General features: G+C 43.8%; 1 non-coding gene across 1 annotated transcript; it reads right to left on the reverse strand.

Moving 5' to 3' along the window:
- Window positions 1–157: 157 nt before the first annotated feature.
- On the reverse strand, window positions 158–11,183 carry LOC123849007 (uncharacterized). The gene is made up of 5 exons (XR_010409232.1): window positions 10,964–11,183; window positions 10,569–10,664; window positions 3,423–3,479; window positions 3,209–3,333; window positions 158–2,524 (listed from the first exon to the last, which is right to left on the reverse strand). It is a non-coding gene; the product is annotated as an uncharacterized LOC123849007 (transcript).
- Between the last annotated feature and the right edge of the window lie 7,529 nt (window positions 11,184–18,712).

Genomic DNA, 18,712 nt, shown 5'->3' on the forward strand with positions numbered 1-18,712 from the left:
ATGTAATAGAAAATACGATCTTACAACGCTGTACAGGCAAAAGCAAGGACCTCGTAAAAAGTGCGTTTTCTCAGAGGCGCCTGGGTGGCTCAGTCGTTAAGCGTCTGCCTTCGGCTCAGGTCATGATCCCAGGGTCCTGGGATCGAGCCCCACATCGGGCTCCCTGCTCGGCGGGAAGCCTGCTTCTCCCCCTCCCACTCCCCCTGCTTGTGTTCCCTCTCTCGCTCTTTGAAAAAACAAACAAACAAATAAAAAAAACCAGTGCGTTTTCCCAGTAGAACTCATAAATTACTCTTTGATGAGAAGCAGCAGCTAAGAGAAAAGGTGCAGCAGGCACTTGCCTTCAGAGGAGGCACTAGTCTTAGTGCTGCTTGTGGTAAAGACCGCAGAAGAGCTCTCTAAAGTGGGGTGTCCAGAGAAAGGCCTTCCTAAGGTGGGTGCGACGTCCAGAGAGCGTAGGGCCCTGAGCAGGGCTGCGGCTCCTGCAGGTGTGAGCCCACCCAGCCCCACATGACCACCAGCTGTGAGCACTGGGCACCCACACACGTAAAGGCCAGATGAAGGCTGGCAGGATGCAGTTCAGACCAGTGACAGGGGACCCACGGGGTAGACAGACGTGTCGTGAAGGGAAAGGAAAGGGCACTGAAGTTTTTTTCCACCCATGTCCACACTATTTGAATTTATCACAAATATATACTCATATGTATATATTTTTACAGTGCATATTTAAATAATTAATGTATTCAATTCATATGTTTAAATAATTCAAATGTTCAAATCTAAATATAGATTCAGGTCAATATTAATGTATGATATCAAGACATCATAAACAAAATTGAGAAGTATAAAAGTGAGGTTTTATTTTGGTAGAAAAACAGTATTTTATAAATATATGTACTTGGCAAAAAGTCAATAAGGATAGACACCAAAATGTTAACCACAGTTAATACTGCATGGTGGAATAATAAGTGACTTATTAGTTTTTGTTTGTTTGTTTTTACATTTCTGTACTTAAGGGACTGTTCTGCGATGAAAAATTAGTAATGAATCATCTTTAATTCAAAAATATAAAGCCATTTAAAAAGCTAATTGCTTTGAGTGTTATTAAAGCTGCATCATAAATTCAAGGGTATTTATAGCTTTTTTCATCAGAGACAGTCTGGAACAACAACAAAGAAATGGAGGAGGTCATCAGAGCATCAGACATTTCAACACATCTCTGGACCTCAGAAGCTTCCTGTCCAGTACAAATCTGAAGACGAGGAAGGGGAAGTGGGAAGGGGGTGTCCCTTTTGCCCTCAGCCCCAGCACACATGACTCTCTGGATGGAAAGGACCCCTCACTAACTCAACACATCATGACGGCAGGGACCATGTGTCTTATTCCCCCACTATGTTCCTAAAACACAGCAGGTGCTAAGTGGGTATTAGCTGAGTGGATAAACAGAGTAAAACACATCTATCTACATGGGGCCCTCTCTTAGAAACAGAAAGTGCACAGGCAAACACACATATAGGCAAAAACTCAACTCTGAGGCACAGAAACTGGCGTCTACCAAGGGGCGCTAACTTACCGGATGCCTGGCTGAAAGTCTTCCAGTCACAGTTCCAGTCTGATTCCACGTAGAGGAAATGGAGCCCTTTATCAGTTAAGAAGAATCAGTTTCAGCGCTGGCAATGGCACGTGAAGTCAAGAGCACAGTGACCCTTAGTCTCCCTGCACACAGCACACACTCACTGCTCTCCTGCAGACGTCCACAAGCTGCTGGCCCGAAGCCCCCAACCCTGAAAGGTCTCTGGGTGTCAGCCAACTGCTGACCAACAAGGAGGTTCCCCTAACCCATGCAAAAACTGCAACAGGACATGTGGGCCTTCAGGTCCCTTCAAGCCCCTGAGCACGGGGAGAGGAGGACCATGTGCCACAGGGGCTCAGCATGGACTCCAGGCGGGGCTGTGCAGCCAAGACAGGGGCCCAGATGGAATACCCCTGCCTGCAGGCTCCTCCTCCTTCCCTGCAATGGGCACGGGAAGAGGCTCAGTGACAGGTGTCACAGTGCCTGGGGAAGCCCAGGGCTTCGGCATACGTGCAGCTCCAGGTCCGAAGGCATGATGACCACTCAGGCTATAAAGAGACCCAAGTAATAACAAAATCATGGCTCAGGCGCCTGGGTGGCTCAGTTGGTTAAGCGACTGCCTTCGGCTCAGGTCATGATCCTGGAGTCCCGGGATCAAGTCCCGCATCGGGCTCCCTGCTCGGCAGGGGGTCTGCTTCTCCCTCTGACCCTCCCCCCTCTCATTCTCTCTCTCTCAAATAAATAAATAAAATCTTCAAAAAAAAAAAAAATCATGGCTCACAGCTCAAGAATATTTGGTGATTTCATCGTTAACTAAAATTTCAGGGAATTGTACATGTATCTGATGCCACGCGGAAACCACATTCCTGGGCACAGGATCTCGTTTAGCTCAGTCACCTTTCTCATGCAAGCTAGTCATCCATCCACAAAGGCTGATTTGGTCTTGTGAACCTAGGTTGCACAGACAAGAGTAATCATTTTCTTGTTTCAGCATCCAGCAAGAACAAGCATCAAAGCAGTGTTTCACAGAGTGCTGGGCATGTGGTGCTCACGTGTCAGCTCCAGGAGGCCCTGCAACAGGCTAGTGTGGTACCCACAATTAAATAACAATGACCCACAGGGAAAGATGGCACCCTACCCTCTTTCCAGAATAATTCTGGAATGATTCTTTTCTCAGAAACGTTGCAGAGATAAACGGGGAGCCCTGGGTACCCATCCTCCCGCATCCCCTAGGGTGCCTTCAGTTCTCTTCCAATCGTTTTGTCCCTTCAAGGAGAAGGCCATTTGGCGCCATGACCAAGCCCTGTCGGCTGCCACACCTCAGGAGAGCAGCAGGCCACAGGTTCAGGGAGTGACAGACTGATAGTACAAGCAGCAGCCAAGCTATGGACGCCGTTCACGGACAACAGAGAACACGCGGAGGTGCGTGGACAGAGGAAGCATCGGCTGCTGAGGAAGAAGGCAGCATGTCAGCGAACGAGCAAGCCAACATGCTCAGAGGGCTGCAGGGAACTTCGCCAGGCCCAGGGCTGGGGAGTGGGAGGAGGCCCTCGAGAGAGGCTTCTGAACTCTGTGCTGCTGGAATCTAGTCCACAGAGAAGCCACCCGATGACAACACACACATCCCCTTCCCACCTTCATCCGTCCTCGTCGCCGTGGGACCCTCTGGCTCGGTGCCGAGCGGGGTGCACGAGAGCAGCGCTGGAACCAGGCCGGCTTGAACAAGCTCTGTTCCCCTCAGAACGCTGCCAGGGCTACTGCTGTGATTATGGATTGATGGCTCTTATCAGAGGTGGGGCCAGATGGCTCCCCTCCCTCACCAACTCATTCACACACAAAGGGAACCTACCCGTCTATATTCCAAAATTATCTTGGGTAATGGATGAAGGTCCTGCACAGCACTTAACTGAAAAATGAGAATAAATGTCACCAGTATAATTCCTTCATTTAATTTTAACATTTTGAACACTTATTTTCAGCTGGAGAAAGTCCTAATAATAAATGGTCTGTATTGACCATATTTTCCAAAGTGAAGATTCATAATAAATTGAGTTTATCAAGTGTCTTTAATCTTAATCCCTTACAAAATCATTGCTGTACATATGAGAGCTAAAGGCATTTCACACAAGCTTGGAAATAAGATTGCTCCTGAGATTTAAATTCATGAAATCTAAATCCAGGGTATGTAAAATACCACACAGGAGAATAAACTAAGAAAATGCCTACAAATGTGTAACTCAAGAGTTTAGGAACACCCAATGTTTCAACTACAGTTATCCAGGCATAATGTCAGGGAGGTAACATCAGAATAGGATTATGGATTTTAAAACTAATTTTAAAAGGTCAAAATATTACATATAGGACAACACAAGATCCTAAGAACATGATTTGTTCGATTACCACAAAGTGAACATGCTTGGGTAAGACCACGCACATGGAACATTCCAGATCCCCTGCGGGTCCCTGCCCCTTCCCCTCCCCTGCAGGTAGCCACCACTCTGCCTCCACCATCAAGGCCACTTTTCCCAGCTTTCGAACTTCGTATCCATGCAACAGGACAGACACTCTGTGTGTGTGGTTTTGTTCAACAGGGTGGTTTTAAGGCTCAACTGTGTTGTATGAAGCGGCATTTCATTTACTTGTACTCCTGTTTTCAACTGTTCGTTTGAATGTAGGACAACTATATTTTCTCCTTGATGGATACTAGTGGGTTGTTTGCGGGCCATGATGAGTAGTGTTGCTGTGAACATTCGGAGCCCGATTTTGGTTAACATATGTCTGCAGTTCTATTGAGCAGAAACACAGAGAGGAATGGAATCGCAGGGCCAACTGAAGCAGAGGCAACACCAGCCAGTTCTCCCAAGTGAAGGCACACATCTGTTCCCCACCAGCACCATGTGGATGTTCCAGTTGCTCCACATCTTTGCCAACACATGTCCCAGGCCTTAATGTTAGCCATTCTGGTAAATGTGAAGTGATACTGCATGGTAGTTTTATATGTATTTCCCCAGTGACTAATATACTTGGACAGTATTCACATACTCATTGACTAATTAGGTATCTTCTCTCATTAAACCCCTGTTCATGTCTTTTGCTCATTTAAAAAATTGGTTTGCATGTCTTTTTTTCCCCCTGTTGATTTGTAGGAAGTTGTTATTCTGGACAGTGTTTTCTTCAGCTGGTTATATTTACTGGAAATCTCTCTGCCTTCTGTGACTTGCTTATTTACTTGTTTAATGGCATCTCTTCATAAACAGAGATTCTTAATTCTACTGTTGCCCAATTTATCAATCTTTTCCTGTATGGGTAATGCATCTTGTGTTCTATTTAGGAACATTCACCCATCTCAGGGTCTTGAGGATATTCCCTTATGGTTATCTTCTGCAATCTTCGTTGTTTTGCTTTTTGTATTTAGATGTACAATTTGCTTGGAGTTTATTTTTGTGTATGGTGTGAAATAGGGGTCATTTATGGAACGAGCCCTCCTTATTCACTGCTTGGCAGAGCCACCCTCTCGGAGATCGTGCCTTTCGTACGCATGTGTGGACTCCCCATCCTGGGTCCACTGGCCTGTTTGTTCATGCTCCAATCGACACTAGACTGTGCTACTTAGTTCCCGGCAATCCCTATTTTTTTAGGATTAGTCTTGACGTCCAACAGGCTAAGTCCTCCAGTAGTGCTTCCCAAGATCACACTGGCTCTTAGTTTTTGGCATTTCCATGTCAATTTGGGAATCAGCTTTCCAGCTTCTCCAAAAAACTGCTGCGAGGATTGTTTTGAATCTATAAATCAGGTTGGGCTAACTCTCATGTAACAGTGTAAGGCATGAAGTTGCGTCCCCGTCTGTTTGAATAAAGACTGAGGACCCAAGAGTCTTGGCTGGCCACAGAACCGTAACCCGGAGAGCCGACACTGGTGTCATGGGAGTAGGTGCTGCCCAGGGGGAGGCACCCTACCTCAGTACAATCCAGAATTGCCATTTACTTAGAAAAGCTATCCCCAGGGGGATGACAATATATGAAAACACTTAGCCAAGAAACCTGCTTAAGATCGACTAGCTCTCCTTATCTCGATACCTTACTCATCTAACCACAGTCTCTCTGTATATCTCTACTTCAGCCGTCCGAGAACCCTTGAAAAGATTTAAGTATTTGATCTCATAGAACTTTGGACAAAGCCCTACCAGCATTGGTTCATGATCAGAGGCAGTTCCGCAGCCGCCTGCCGCCCTGAGAGCTTTATCACACAGTCCGTGTTGGCTCCTGACAGCACATTCTTCTCGGCTCCTTTCTTTTCATAACCAATCCGCAGCCTCTTGTCGGCGCCTCCCCTTCCCCTGACCTCTAAGGGTCAGTTTCTCAGCGTTAGGTTCTGCGGTTATCAGTGTTGGCGGGCTTATGAAAAACATGCCTGGGTCTGGCTGTCCAACCCACAGACACGATTCTGTGGATCAGTCGTCAGCCTGGGCATTAGTGTTTTTCCAAAGCTTGGGCCAGGGTAGGGGACCACCATCCCACGGCAACTTTACTAAAAACTGGCTGACCACTTCCAGCACAAGACTTTTCACTGACCTGACCGCTCCTGTGACATCTCTGTGCCTGTGTCTTCTGAACATCTCTGTCTTAGTAAGTCCGAGGTGAATGCTTGACCCCACCCCCACCCCAGGAAATTGTTCCTCCCCCAGTTTTCCCTGAGTAGTGGCCTGTTCTCTCTGCTCAGTTGCATAAATAAGAAAACCAAGAGCTACCCCCACAGTCTTTTGTTGATGCTCACATGAACTCACAGTCACAGAGTTCCTTTCTGCTCTAAAAATGCTCTGGAAATTCTTCCACTGCTCCATCTTCACAGCTGTCAGCTGGACCACGGAGACTTCTGCCCCCACACTACAGTGACAGCCTATTAACGAGACTCCTCCCTCCTTCAACCAGCTGTAAGAGTGGTCTTTTCAGGACATAGCTAACATCTGTTAGGATGGGCAGAATCCAAAGGCCTGATAACAGCACATGCTAGCGAGGATGTGGAGCAGCAGGAACTCTCATCCACGGCTCATGGGAAGGCAGAATGGTGCAGCCACTTTGGAAAATAGTTTGTCAGTTTCTTGCAAAATTCAATATACTCTCACCATACGATCCAGCAATCATGCTCCTTGGTATTTACCCAGAGGAGCTGAAAACTTACGTCCACACAAAAACCTGTACACAGATGTTTATAGCAGCATTCTTCCTCATTGACAAAACTTGGAAGCAACCAAGATGTCCTTCAGTAGGTGAATGGGTGATAACTGTGGTCCATCCAGACAATGGACCATTATTCATCATTAAAAAGAAATGAGTTATCCACTAGGAAAGACATAGAGGAACTTTAAATGTACATGACTAAGGGAAAGATGCCAGTCTGAAAAGGCTACATACTGTATGGTTCCATCTACAGGACATTCCGGAAAAAGGCAAAACTACAGGGACAGTGAAAATATCAGGGCGGGGGGAGGGAAAAAGGGGGGAACATGTGGAGCATGAGGGTGTTTAGGGCAGTGAAGCCACTCTGTGTGGTACCATAATGGTGGACACCTGTCATGACACATTTGTCCAAACCTACAGAATGTGCAATACAAAGGGTGACCCCGGAGATGAACTATGGACTTTGGATGATGATGCTGATGTGTCAGCGGAGGTTCCCTGAGTGTAACAAATGGTCCCACTGGTGGGGATGTGGACAGTGGGGGAGAGGGTGGGGGAGCGGGTGTGGTGGGGGTGGGAGGATGGCAGTATATGAGACTTCTCTGTACCTTCTGTTCAATAGTGCTGTGAAATAAAACATAAAATCTAATAAAAATAAAAGCCTAACAAAACTGTATCTAAGATCACAGTTGTGCCCTTACTTGAACTGTTCGAAGCTACACATTTTACCTGAACTCCACATCCTTCCACATGGGGAAGGGAACAGGAAGGGAAGGAAAGAAGACAGGAGTCTTAATTCTGAATTTAGAACCGTGTACATGAGCTCCCTAGTAAAAGTTCATCTTTTTTCAAATGCACAAAATAGTATGACTTGGTCGGTTAAGTAAGAGAGGTTAATATGATTTACCTCAATCATGTCTTTGTGAAAAATAATTAAGGTCGTTAATTCTGTCTACAAGAAAGCACATCAACACCACAAGAGCGTTTCGTTTCCTTTCTTAGTTGCTGGCTGTCTGGAAGAGCTAAGCAGCAGCGAAGGAAGGGCAACACTGTCAGCCAGTGCCAGGACGGAGAATACATCAGACCGAGACCCTCAGCGCCAGGCCCCACGGGGGCAAGTGTGCAGCTCTTCCAGCTACCGCTGCACTCCACCTCCAAGGCGCAGTGCCCCTCTGCGGTGTGGGTGTGGAATCCAGGCCAGAGTCTCCCCAGCAGGATGGGGCCTGCTCCGTGCTGTCCCGGATCTCCGTGAACAGACACTTGTGCTGGTTCAGGTTGCTCGGCTCTGGAGATGCAGTGCACAGGTCAAACATGGGCTTTGATTTGCGCAGCCTATGTCCTAGAGTGACAAGCCAACCAGGAACTAAGGTAACTCTAGGTGCAGGAAACAGATCTGGGTGAAGAAACAGGTTGTGCCTGGGGACCTTACTGTTGTCTGTGTGGCCAGGGGAGGCCTCTCTGAAAGCAGCACTTAAGCCAACAATCAGAAGCCATTGTGCAAACTCCAGGAGAGTCTCCAGGCCAGGAAAGAGCCCGTGCAGAACCCGTGAAGAGCAGTGTGCTCATGGGGCGCTGGGAGCAGGGGGGGCCAGAGAAGGGGCAGGGCCAGACCCGGGGCCTGCAGACACACTGGAGGGCTGGGGCCTTAATCTAAGGGTCACGGGAAGCCCCTGGAATGTACATCAGGGGAATAACATGATTTTTCTAATGTAAAACATGGCTCTGCCTGGATGTGATGGGTAACCATCAGGGAAGCTGCTAAGGGGGCTTTGCAGGGCTGTGAGTGGGAGGTGACTGAGGCGGTGACCACGAGGACCGAGGGAGCAGACAAACTCAAGAACCTGTTTGCAGGTAGAGACTGTAAAGCTGGCTGTGGGGTGAGGCTGGAAGAAAATCCAAGATGACTCGTAGGTTTCTGGATGCAGTAGCTAATAATTATAGCCAGTACTTGCTGGTTTTTGAGAGCTCATATGTCAGGCATCGTCCTAAATACTGTTTTACACATAGGCACACATCCACACACTTGTTGAACACTCACAGGATTGCTGTCGGGAAAGGACTGTTATTATCCTTCTTTTACAGGTCAGGAAACTGAGGCACAGAGGAGTCAAAGACATGCCCAAGCTATGCAGGTGGATGTGGCTGACTCCACTGCCCTTGCTCTACCCACTGCTGGCTCCCAAGGACCCAGGAGGAGGATGGGTGTCCACTGAGGTGGGGAAGGGGCAGATTCAACCCCCTTCAGGACATATCACTCTACAGATGTCTGTGATCCACTCAAGAACTGCCACCTGAGCCCACTGAGGGCCGCACGTGGGGACTGTCAGAAAGCAAGGGGCTCTGGGAGGGCCGAGATGGGCAGAGCGTGCAGTGCTGGAGCGGCCATGTGTGTAGGGAGGGAGGCTGCTGCTAAGTCGAATGCTGGACACGGCACAGAGAGCACAGGCTGGAGCCCCCACAGCTGGCTCTCACCGCAACACAAGGCCACTGCAGGGATGCCTGGGTGGCGCAGTCAGTGAAGCATCTGCCCCGTGTCAGGCTCCCTGCTCAGTAGGGAGCCTGCTTCTCCCTCTGCCGCTCTCCGCCCCCCTGCTCATTCTCTTTCTCTCTCAAATGAATAAATAAAATCTTAAAAACAAAAACGAGTCCACTTACTTACTGATCCCCACTCTGCATGCTTTCATGAATATTATTTACTGGATTCTGGACATCTATTTATACTCTGCCATTCTTTTTTTTTTTTTTAACATATATCTTTTAAAGATTTATTCATTTATTTTAGAGAGTGAGCAGAAGAAGGAGAGGCAAAGAATCCCAAGCAGAGTTCCCGCCAGGTGCGGAGCTCAACTCAGGGCTCGATCCTACTACCCTGAAACCATGACCTGAGCCAAAATCAAAAGTCGAGAACACTCAGCACACTAAGCCACCCAGGTGCCCCTATACTCTGCCATTCTGATAGAGTAGACTCTCACTCCTCCCTGTTTATAAAACAGGCTCCTCTCAGGGGAAAGGTAGCTCAAATTTTCTAAAATAAATCTAGGGGGACACTTGGGTGGTTCAGTCGCTTAAGCATCTGCCTTCGGCTCGGGTCATGATCCCAGGGTCCTGGAATTGAGTCCTGTATTGGGCTCCCTGCTCAGTGGGGAGCTTTCTTCTCCCTCTCCCTCTGCTGCTCCCCCTGCTTGTGCTCTCTCTCTCTGACAAACAAATAAATAAAAAATCTTTTAAAAAAACCTTCCACATCTATATTAAGAATAAAATAAATCGGGGCGCCTGAGTGGCTCAGTCATTAAGCGTCTGCCTTCGGCTCAGGTCATGATCCCAGGGTCCTGGGATCGAGGCCCGCATCGGGCTCCCTGCTCGGTGGGGAGCCTGCTTCTCCCTCTCCCTCTGCCTGCCTCTCTGCCTACTTGTTCTCTCTCTCTATCTCTCTGTCAAATAAATAAATAAAAAATCTTTAAAAAAATAAAAAATAAAAAATAAATCTAGGAAAGGAGAAGACTGACAACCTTCCCCATTTCTAGTTTCTGGCAGCCTCTAGTTTCTAAGAGGCTGTGATTGGATTGACAGCAATTTGTTTTCAGAACAAAATTCCACCTAATTTTCCTTTGAAGAAAATGAAGTCAGTGGCTTGCTTCTGGAAAACCGTACTGTATGCCTCTTTCTCATGGTTCATACTAGGAGGGCAGCCTTTTGGGGAGCACCTCATGGGAGCACCTGCCGCACAGCCCACTGCAGGGAGCACGGGTGGGTCTGTGGGTGACTCCATGTAGGCATGCTACTGTCTCAAAAAGAATGGGGACAAATTTTGAACTTACCACGGCTTCTGACGTGGATGGAAGTCTCTGCAGCCCTGTTCTGGGAAGAGTCTCCCTGGGACTCAGCAGGTGTAGCTTTAGCTTGCCAAAGAGGATCTTCAACAAAAGCAGTGACACGTGATGAGCGGGTCTCAGATTTGAGAGAAACTGAACATCACTACCACAGCCACAGAAGGCCTACCCAATTAGATGCCACAAACACTCAAATTCTGAATTCATACTTTTCTTGGATTTACAGGCTTTGAAGAATGAATCTCAATGTGAGAAAACATGGATAACTTACATTCTTTCTAGATCATCAACATAAAATAATATTTATAAATTCAGAATAAATCTCTCTTTAACCTCTAAGTAAGTATATTTTATAAAAAAACAAAAACAAAATTCAGTCTTACCTCTCGGAGCTGATTACTACTTGTTATAAGAAAGTGCTCTCCTGCAACACAATGGGCTTCTTGCTCCAGTTCCCGGAGATGAGACTGTGAAGGTGACACAGAATCTCACTAATGGTTTTCACAATGTAAGATGATTTAATTTGCTCATCAAACAGTTCCCAACAAAAGTTCTTATAAGAATAGAAAATAGCCTACAATTTACCAAAATGGACATTAAAAATATATACTTTGACTCATAGTGGAAAACTCTGGCTCATAGAATCATCCTCTCCCAAACCTCAGGAAGCAAAATGAAAGAAGCAAAATAGGAAATAACACACCAAAATAAGGGAAAGAATGAATTCTCCAGGAATATTACTACTAGAAAAGGGATCTAGCATCATACCACAAACTTGAAAGCATCCAAGTAGGTAAAGGAGGTAGGACCAATGACCTCGTAGTGCCCTCCCACCCAGCAGAGAGAGCAGCCGCAGGGGACACCAGGGACACGCTCTGGATACAGCCTGGCTTGAGGGGTGGGAGGTACGGGTGGTCCAGGTGAAAAAAAATCTAACCATGCCCCATGCAACGGCTGACAGTGAGGAGCGGAGCACAGCTGAATTTATAAGCCCCTCGCCCCCTTGCCACTTCCGTCAGAAGAAAAGTGGAAGGCAGCCAGGACTTAAAAACATAATTATAGAAGAAAACAGAAAGTTGAGGCTAAACCAACCCACCCTGGTGAAATATCATCTGCATTCTATTCTTCATCAGATGAGGACGGCCTTGAGTCTGAAATTTTGAAAGAAGTTACAAAGAGGGTCCAGAGAAGTTAGGAGCGGACAAGTCTGATACAAGAAAAGAGTATGTAGGCAAAACGAAGAAGCCAGAAACACTTGCCTCAGTTAAAGTATGCCAAAACTCGGTAGTCAAAGAAACAAATGAGAAAAAGAAAACCAAGGAACAGAGAGCATTAAAGGACAGATAATGGATCCCTTCAGGAGTAAGCCATACCTTAGGGAACAAAAACTCAAGCAACAAACTGAGCTTCCAGTTAAAATGGCACATAAACTTGCATGTTAATGCACTCCTCGTGTTCAGGCACAAGAAGAAATGGATAAATATAAACAGAGAAAAACAAAAAGACAGTTCTTTAAAGAACAAAACAAAAGCATCTCTTCAGAGCAGGAATAGATACAAAGTACAAAGCAGTAGGCAGAAGGACCGGAAAACCCAGCTGGGCTTTGGGGCCTGCCGCCAGGCCGGAGGAAGCCGGGCCAGCTTGGACCAGTTACCTGCTGCCTCATGACAAACCAGTCCAAAGCACACTGCCATGGATCAGCACCTTGGGTGGGGCTCAGCCAGGTGCAGGTGCTGGCTGCATGGCTGGGTGGGTAGATTAATTTCAAATTGTCGCCCATTTAAAAATTACCTTAACTGGCTTTTTCTTATTGATAGGAGTTCTCTATTACAGTCTGCATATGAGTCCTTTGTCAGACGCATGAAAATACAATCAAAATCCCAGCAGGGTTTTTAAAAAAGTAGATCAAAGAACTTTATATGGCAATGCAAAGAACCTAAGACTGGATAATACTATATAGAAGAAACACAAAGATGGAAGACATACCATAGGGTATTAAGACTTATGATTACAAAGCTACCATAACTAAGGCAGGGGAGTATTAGCACAGGATAGATTAAAAAAAAAAAAAACCACAACACATGAAACAGAACAGAGTCCAGAAAAAGATTCACATTACACAATGTTAAAAATAAAACACACATGGAGACCAGCCTTGAAAATTCCCTAAGCAGGTGAAACCAGTGTAGTCCTACAAGCAATGCTTCATTTAGTCTATTCTGCAAGATCAGGGAGGCTAACTTGATCTGGGTTGCTTCTTGCTTGTGCCTCTGAAAATCATAAGTGAATCTCAAATTGTGCCCCCCCAAATCCTAATGCAGTAGTCCACCACTGTGAAGAATAACCAGTTCCTGCCTCCACACCATATAAGCTGCTTTATGACAACAGACCTCTGAGCTTCACTCCATGGCTTGGTTTGAGTGCTCCTGGTTTGTAAGCTGTCTTTTTGGTGTGTGCACAATAAAGTTTTGCTACTTACTACTTCAGTGCTCCACTGGTTTTGCTTCTGTTTTTCTCTGAACTTTTGACAGCAGTGATCTGACTTATGACACAGATGTTACTGTAATTCAGTAGGGAAACAATGGCACTTTTATTTATTTATTTTATTATTATTATTTTTTAAAGATTTTATTTATTTATTTGACAGAGAGACACAGTGAGAGAGGGAACACAAGCAGGGGAGTGGGAGAGAGAGAAGCAGGCTTCCCGCAGAGCAGGGAGCCCAATGTGGGGCTCGATCCCAGGACCCTGGGATCATGACCTGAGCCAAAGGCAGATGCTTAACGACTAAGCCACCCAGGTGCCCCAACAATGGCACTTTTAATAAATGATGCTGAAATAAACAGAAATCAACCTGGGGGAAAAAATCTTAACCATACCTAATATCATATAGAAAAATTAATGTGAAATGGATGGTAGGCTTAAAATAATACAGCTTATAGAAGAAAACAGAAGAATATCTTTACTAGAAGGCAGACAAAAGATATCAGCACATAAAAATTCTTAAACATTTAAAAAATGGTTCACTGGACTTCATTAAAATAAAGAGATTCTGTTCACCAAAAGATAGCACTATTAAGAGAGTGAAAAGACAAGCCACAGACACAGACTGAGCGGGAAGGTATTTTAGGTTCCACGGGCCACATACGGCTCCTGTCACATATTCTTCTTTATCTTGGCTTATGTGTTTATCTTTTAAAAATTGTAACAACCACTCTTAACTTGTAGGCCATATGAAAATAGGCCACAGAGTGGATTTGGCTCACAGACTCCCTGGAGTGGGAGAAAGAATTTTCAATATATATTAAAAAAGACTTGCATACAGAATTTAGTACAAAGACTCACATACAGAATATATAAAGAACTCCTACAAATCAATATGAAAAAGTCAGTTAACATAAATTTCAAAATGGGTGAAGTCTGCAAAACTGACCACAAAAGAGTACATCCAAAATACCATCAAGCATATGGAAAGGTCCTCAATATCATTAATCATCAGGGAAATGCAAACTAAATCCACAATGTAAATCCATATAATCCACTGTAAATATACAATGACAGACCCACAGAATAACGTGAGAAAGCCTGGCAGTGTGCGCTGGTGAAGATGTAGCAAATGGGACTGGAGAAGGTCATGACCAATCCCAAGAGCTCTTTGGAAGTACCTACTACCACCTATGCACACACCGTGATCCAGCAATTCCATTTCCAGATATAAAACCAAGAGACAGAAGCACTCACATCCACCACAGTTTATGCACACGAATATTCACAGCCACTGTGATCACAGTGCCTACCAATGGGAAGGCTGTAAAGAAGCTAAGACACATTCTTAAATGGGTGTTACACAGCAAGTTTTATTGGAACCCACATCTGCTAAAACTCACCAAACAAGTGAATCCCACAGATAGAATGTGAGCAAAAAAAAGCCAGAACCAAAGAGCCCACACTGCGTGGTTCCATTTGCATGAAGCTCAAAATCACTGAACAGAATCAGATTAATGGCTCTGTCTGGGGTTACAGACTAGGAGAGGACAGGAAGGAGGAGCCTTCTGGTACTGGAAATATTCTATATCTTGCTCTGGGTGGAGTCACATGCATGTGTACAAATGTAAAAACATGTCAAGCTGTACACTTACAATTTGCACCAAGGAGATCTGGAAAGATGGCAGAGTAGGAAGCACCTGTAAGTAAGAAACTGCCTCCCCACCTGGACCACATTTGCAGGGGCAGAAACCATCTGATGCAATAGCCGTTTTGAACTCAGGAGTCTGTTGAAGGCTTTCCGCTTCCAAGCTTGGAAGGTAAACTGCAGCTACTTTTGGTCGATTTCAGCTCTTAGCACAGTAGCAGCGGCCCATCCCCATCTTGCACCCCAGCCACACAGCAGGCAATCGTCCACCTGTTTCTGGAACACTGTGCAAAAGCCAGGGTGGGCAAAAAGACCCTGTCCTCCAAATGGTAGGGATCTGGGCTCTGACTACTGCTTCTAATAACACAGGTACAGACAAATAGGCAGGCAGTCATCGTTGTCGCCCCTCTCTCCAGTGTTGTAAGACCCTCTCCCTCCAGCTGAACAGACTCCCAGGGGAATTAAAGGGCCAGCACCCTTTTACATCCCCCTTCATTTTTCACTTTTCCTCCTTTTGGGAGCCAGAAATTAAAGGACAAGGATGGTTGACAACTACTGCTTATGCAGGGAAAATTAGAAATAGACTGTGTATGCTCAGGAAAAATCTTAGAAAAAAACATGAGAAGACCTTAAGTTTGCCCCTCAGGCTGATCTTTAGCACAGAGACACCCTATAGCAATAAAAAAACGAAAACCAAAACCACTAACACAAAACAGCAAACCCTGTGGTAGGGGAAGAATATGATTTTCAGAGCTACCACATTATCAGATTCAAATGTCCAGAGTTCAATAAAAAATTTCAAGGCATACAAAGAAAAGCATCCCATTCAAACAGGAAAAAAACAAAAAAACAAAACAAAACATCAACAGAAACTGTCCCTGAAAAAGACCTAATGGCAGATCTACTAGACAAAGACATTAAAACCACTGTCTTAAAGATGCTTGAAGAACTGAAGGAGGATGTGAAGAAAGTCAAGAAAACAATGTGTGAGCAAAATGCAAATAATGATAAAGAGAGAGAAAACCTAAAAGGAAATAAAAAAGAAATTCTGGAGCTGAAAAGTACACTAACTGAAATAGAAAATGCCTTTGGGTGGTTCAACAGCAGATTTGAGCAGGCAGAAGAAAGAATCAGTGAACTTGAAGATGGGATAATGGAACTTACTGAGGCTGAGGAACATACAGAAAATAAATTGAAGAAAAGTGAACAGAGCCTAAGGGACCTGTGGAACACCACAAAGTAGACCAGCATATGCATTGTGGGCATCCTAGAAGGAGGAGCGAGAGAAAGGGAGAGCAAAAATGTTTGAAGAAACAATGGATGAAAACATCTCAAATTTGATGAAATACATGAATATAAACATCCAAGAAGCTCCACAAACTTCAAGTAAGAGGAACTCTTTTAAAAGAGATCAACACCAAGGCATATTATAATCAAAATTTCAAAAGACAAAGACAAACAGATAATCTTGAAATTATCAAGAGAGAAGTGTCATCATATATAAGGGGTCCTCCATAAAGTAGTGAGCAGATCTCTCATCAGAAACTTTAGAGGCCAGAAGACAGTGGGCCAATATTTTCAAAGTGCTAAAAGGAAAAACCTGTCAACCAAGCATCCTGCATCTGGCCAAACTGTCCTTCAAGGGTGAGGGAGAGACTGAGACATTCCCAGATAAAGAAAAGCTGAGGGAGATGTGATCACTACACATGCCTTGGAAGAAATGCTCAAGGAGTCCTGCAGGGTGAAATGGAAGGACACTAGACAGTATCTCAAAGCAGTATGGAGAAATAAAGATCTCAAGAAAGGTGAATATGTGGGCAGTTATATAAGCTAGTATTATAATAACAATCTGTCACTGTATTTTTCGTTTTCTCCATGGTTAAAAAAAAAACAACTATAAGTGTAAAAGCTAGTATTACTGTAACTTTAGTTTGTAACTCCAAATCCTATTTCCTACATAATTTAAGAGACTAATGCACTTAAAAAATTATTAGCTTATGTTTGGGGCACACAATGTATAAAGATATAATTTTGTGGCATCAACAACTGAAAGGGGTGGGGACAGAGCTGTAAAGGAGCAGAGTTTTTGCATGTTATTCAAGTTAAGCTGTAATAAACTCAAATTAGAGTGTTATAATGTTAGGACGTTAAATGTCATCCCCATGGTAACCACAAAGAAAATAGCTATAGAATACACACAAAAGAAAATGAGAAAGGAATTTAAACGATTCACTACAAAAAAGCAACTAAACACAAAGAAGACAGTAATGCAGGAAATGAGAGACAAAATCTATAATGCACAGAGAAAACAGCACAATGACAGAAGTAAGTCCCTCCTTATCGGTAATTACTTACATGTAAATGGATTAAACTCTCCAATCAAAAGACAGAGATTGGCAGAATAGATAAAAACACATGCTCCAACTATATGCTATCCATAAGAGACAAACTTTTAAACCAAAGACACAGACAGGTTGAAAGCACAAGGATAGAAAGAGATATGCAAATACTGACCCAAAGAGAGCAGGGATGGCTATATTAATATCAGAAAAAATAGACTTTAAGTCAAAAATAGTTACACGAGACAAAGGATGACATGTATGCGATATACACAGCAATTGTTACACAACAATTATAAACATTTACATGCCCAATGACAGACCATCAAAATATATGAAGAAAAAACTGACAGAATTGAAGGGAGAATGAAACAATTCTACAGTAGTAGTTGGGAGACTTGATTACTCCCTTCACAATAACTGGTAGAACAACCACAAAGAAGATAAGGAAACAGAGGACTTAAACAGCACAAGAAATCCACCAGATCCAACAGACATACAGAGCACCAGCCAGGAACAACCACATACACTTGCACACGGGACATTTTCCAGGACAGACCATATGTTAGGCCACAAATCAAGGCTCAAGAGATTTCAAAAAATAGTTATTATATAAAGCATCTTCTCTGACTACAACAAGATGAAGTTAGAAATCAATAAAGAAAGGAAAACTGGAGAATTCACAAAACTATGGAAATTAAATTATTTTTAAACAATCAAAGGATCAAAGAATAAATCAAAAGGGAATTTAGAAATTACTTAGAGATGAATGCAAATGAAAACACAACATACTACAACTTACGGGATACAGCAATAGCAGCAACAAAGGGGAATTTTATAGCTATAAATGCTATAAATATTATAAATATTAAGAAACAAGAAAGGTCTGAAATCAATAACCTAACTTTACAACTTAAGGAACTATAAAAAGAACAGACTAAACCCAAAGGTAGCAAAAGGAAGAAGATAATAAATATCAGAACAGAGATAAAGGAAATAAATAGTGAAACAATAGAGAAAACAAATGAAACCAAAGTTCTTAAAAAAAAATTTTTTTTTAATTGACAAATTTTCACTAGATGGACTAAGAAAAAAAGAGAAAACTCAGATACTAAAATCAGAAATGAGAGTGGGGACATTATTCTACAAAAATAAAAAGAATTACAAGAGAGTACTATTAATGACTGTACATCACCAAATTGGATAACCTAGATGAGATGGATAAATTCCTAATATCACAAAACCTATCAAGATTAAATCACCAAGAAATAGAAAATCTGAATAGTCTTATAACTAGTAAGGAGACTGAATCAATAATACATCTCCCAACAAAGAAGAGCCCCAGATCATTAGTTTCACAGGTGAATTCTGCCAAACATTTAAAGAAGAACCAATACCAATCCTTCCCAAACTTTTCCAAAAAAATGGAGAGGAGGGAAGACCACTTCCTAACTCATTCTATGAGGCCAGCATTACCCTGATACCAGAGCCAGACAGAGATACAAGAAAACTATAGACCAACAACCCTTATGAATATTGATACAAAAATCCTCAGCAAAATACTAGCAATATATTAAAAGGACTATATACCACGACCAAGTGGGATTTATTCCTGGAATGCAAGTATGGGTCAATACATGAAAACTGATCAATGTAATATG

Source organism: Mirounga angustirostris, unplaced genomic scaffold (genome assembly GCF_029215605.1).
Source record: "Mirounga angustirostris isolate CCGP_5_RB_7025 unplaced genomic scaffold, mMirAng1.0.hap1 SCAF_2, whole genome shotgun sequence".
Lineage (NCBI taxonomy): Eukaryota > Metazoa > Chordata > Mammalia > Carnivora > Phocidae > Mirounga > Mirounga angustirostris.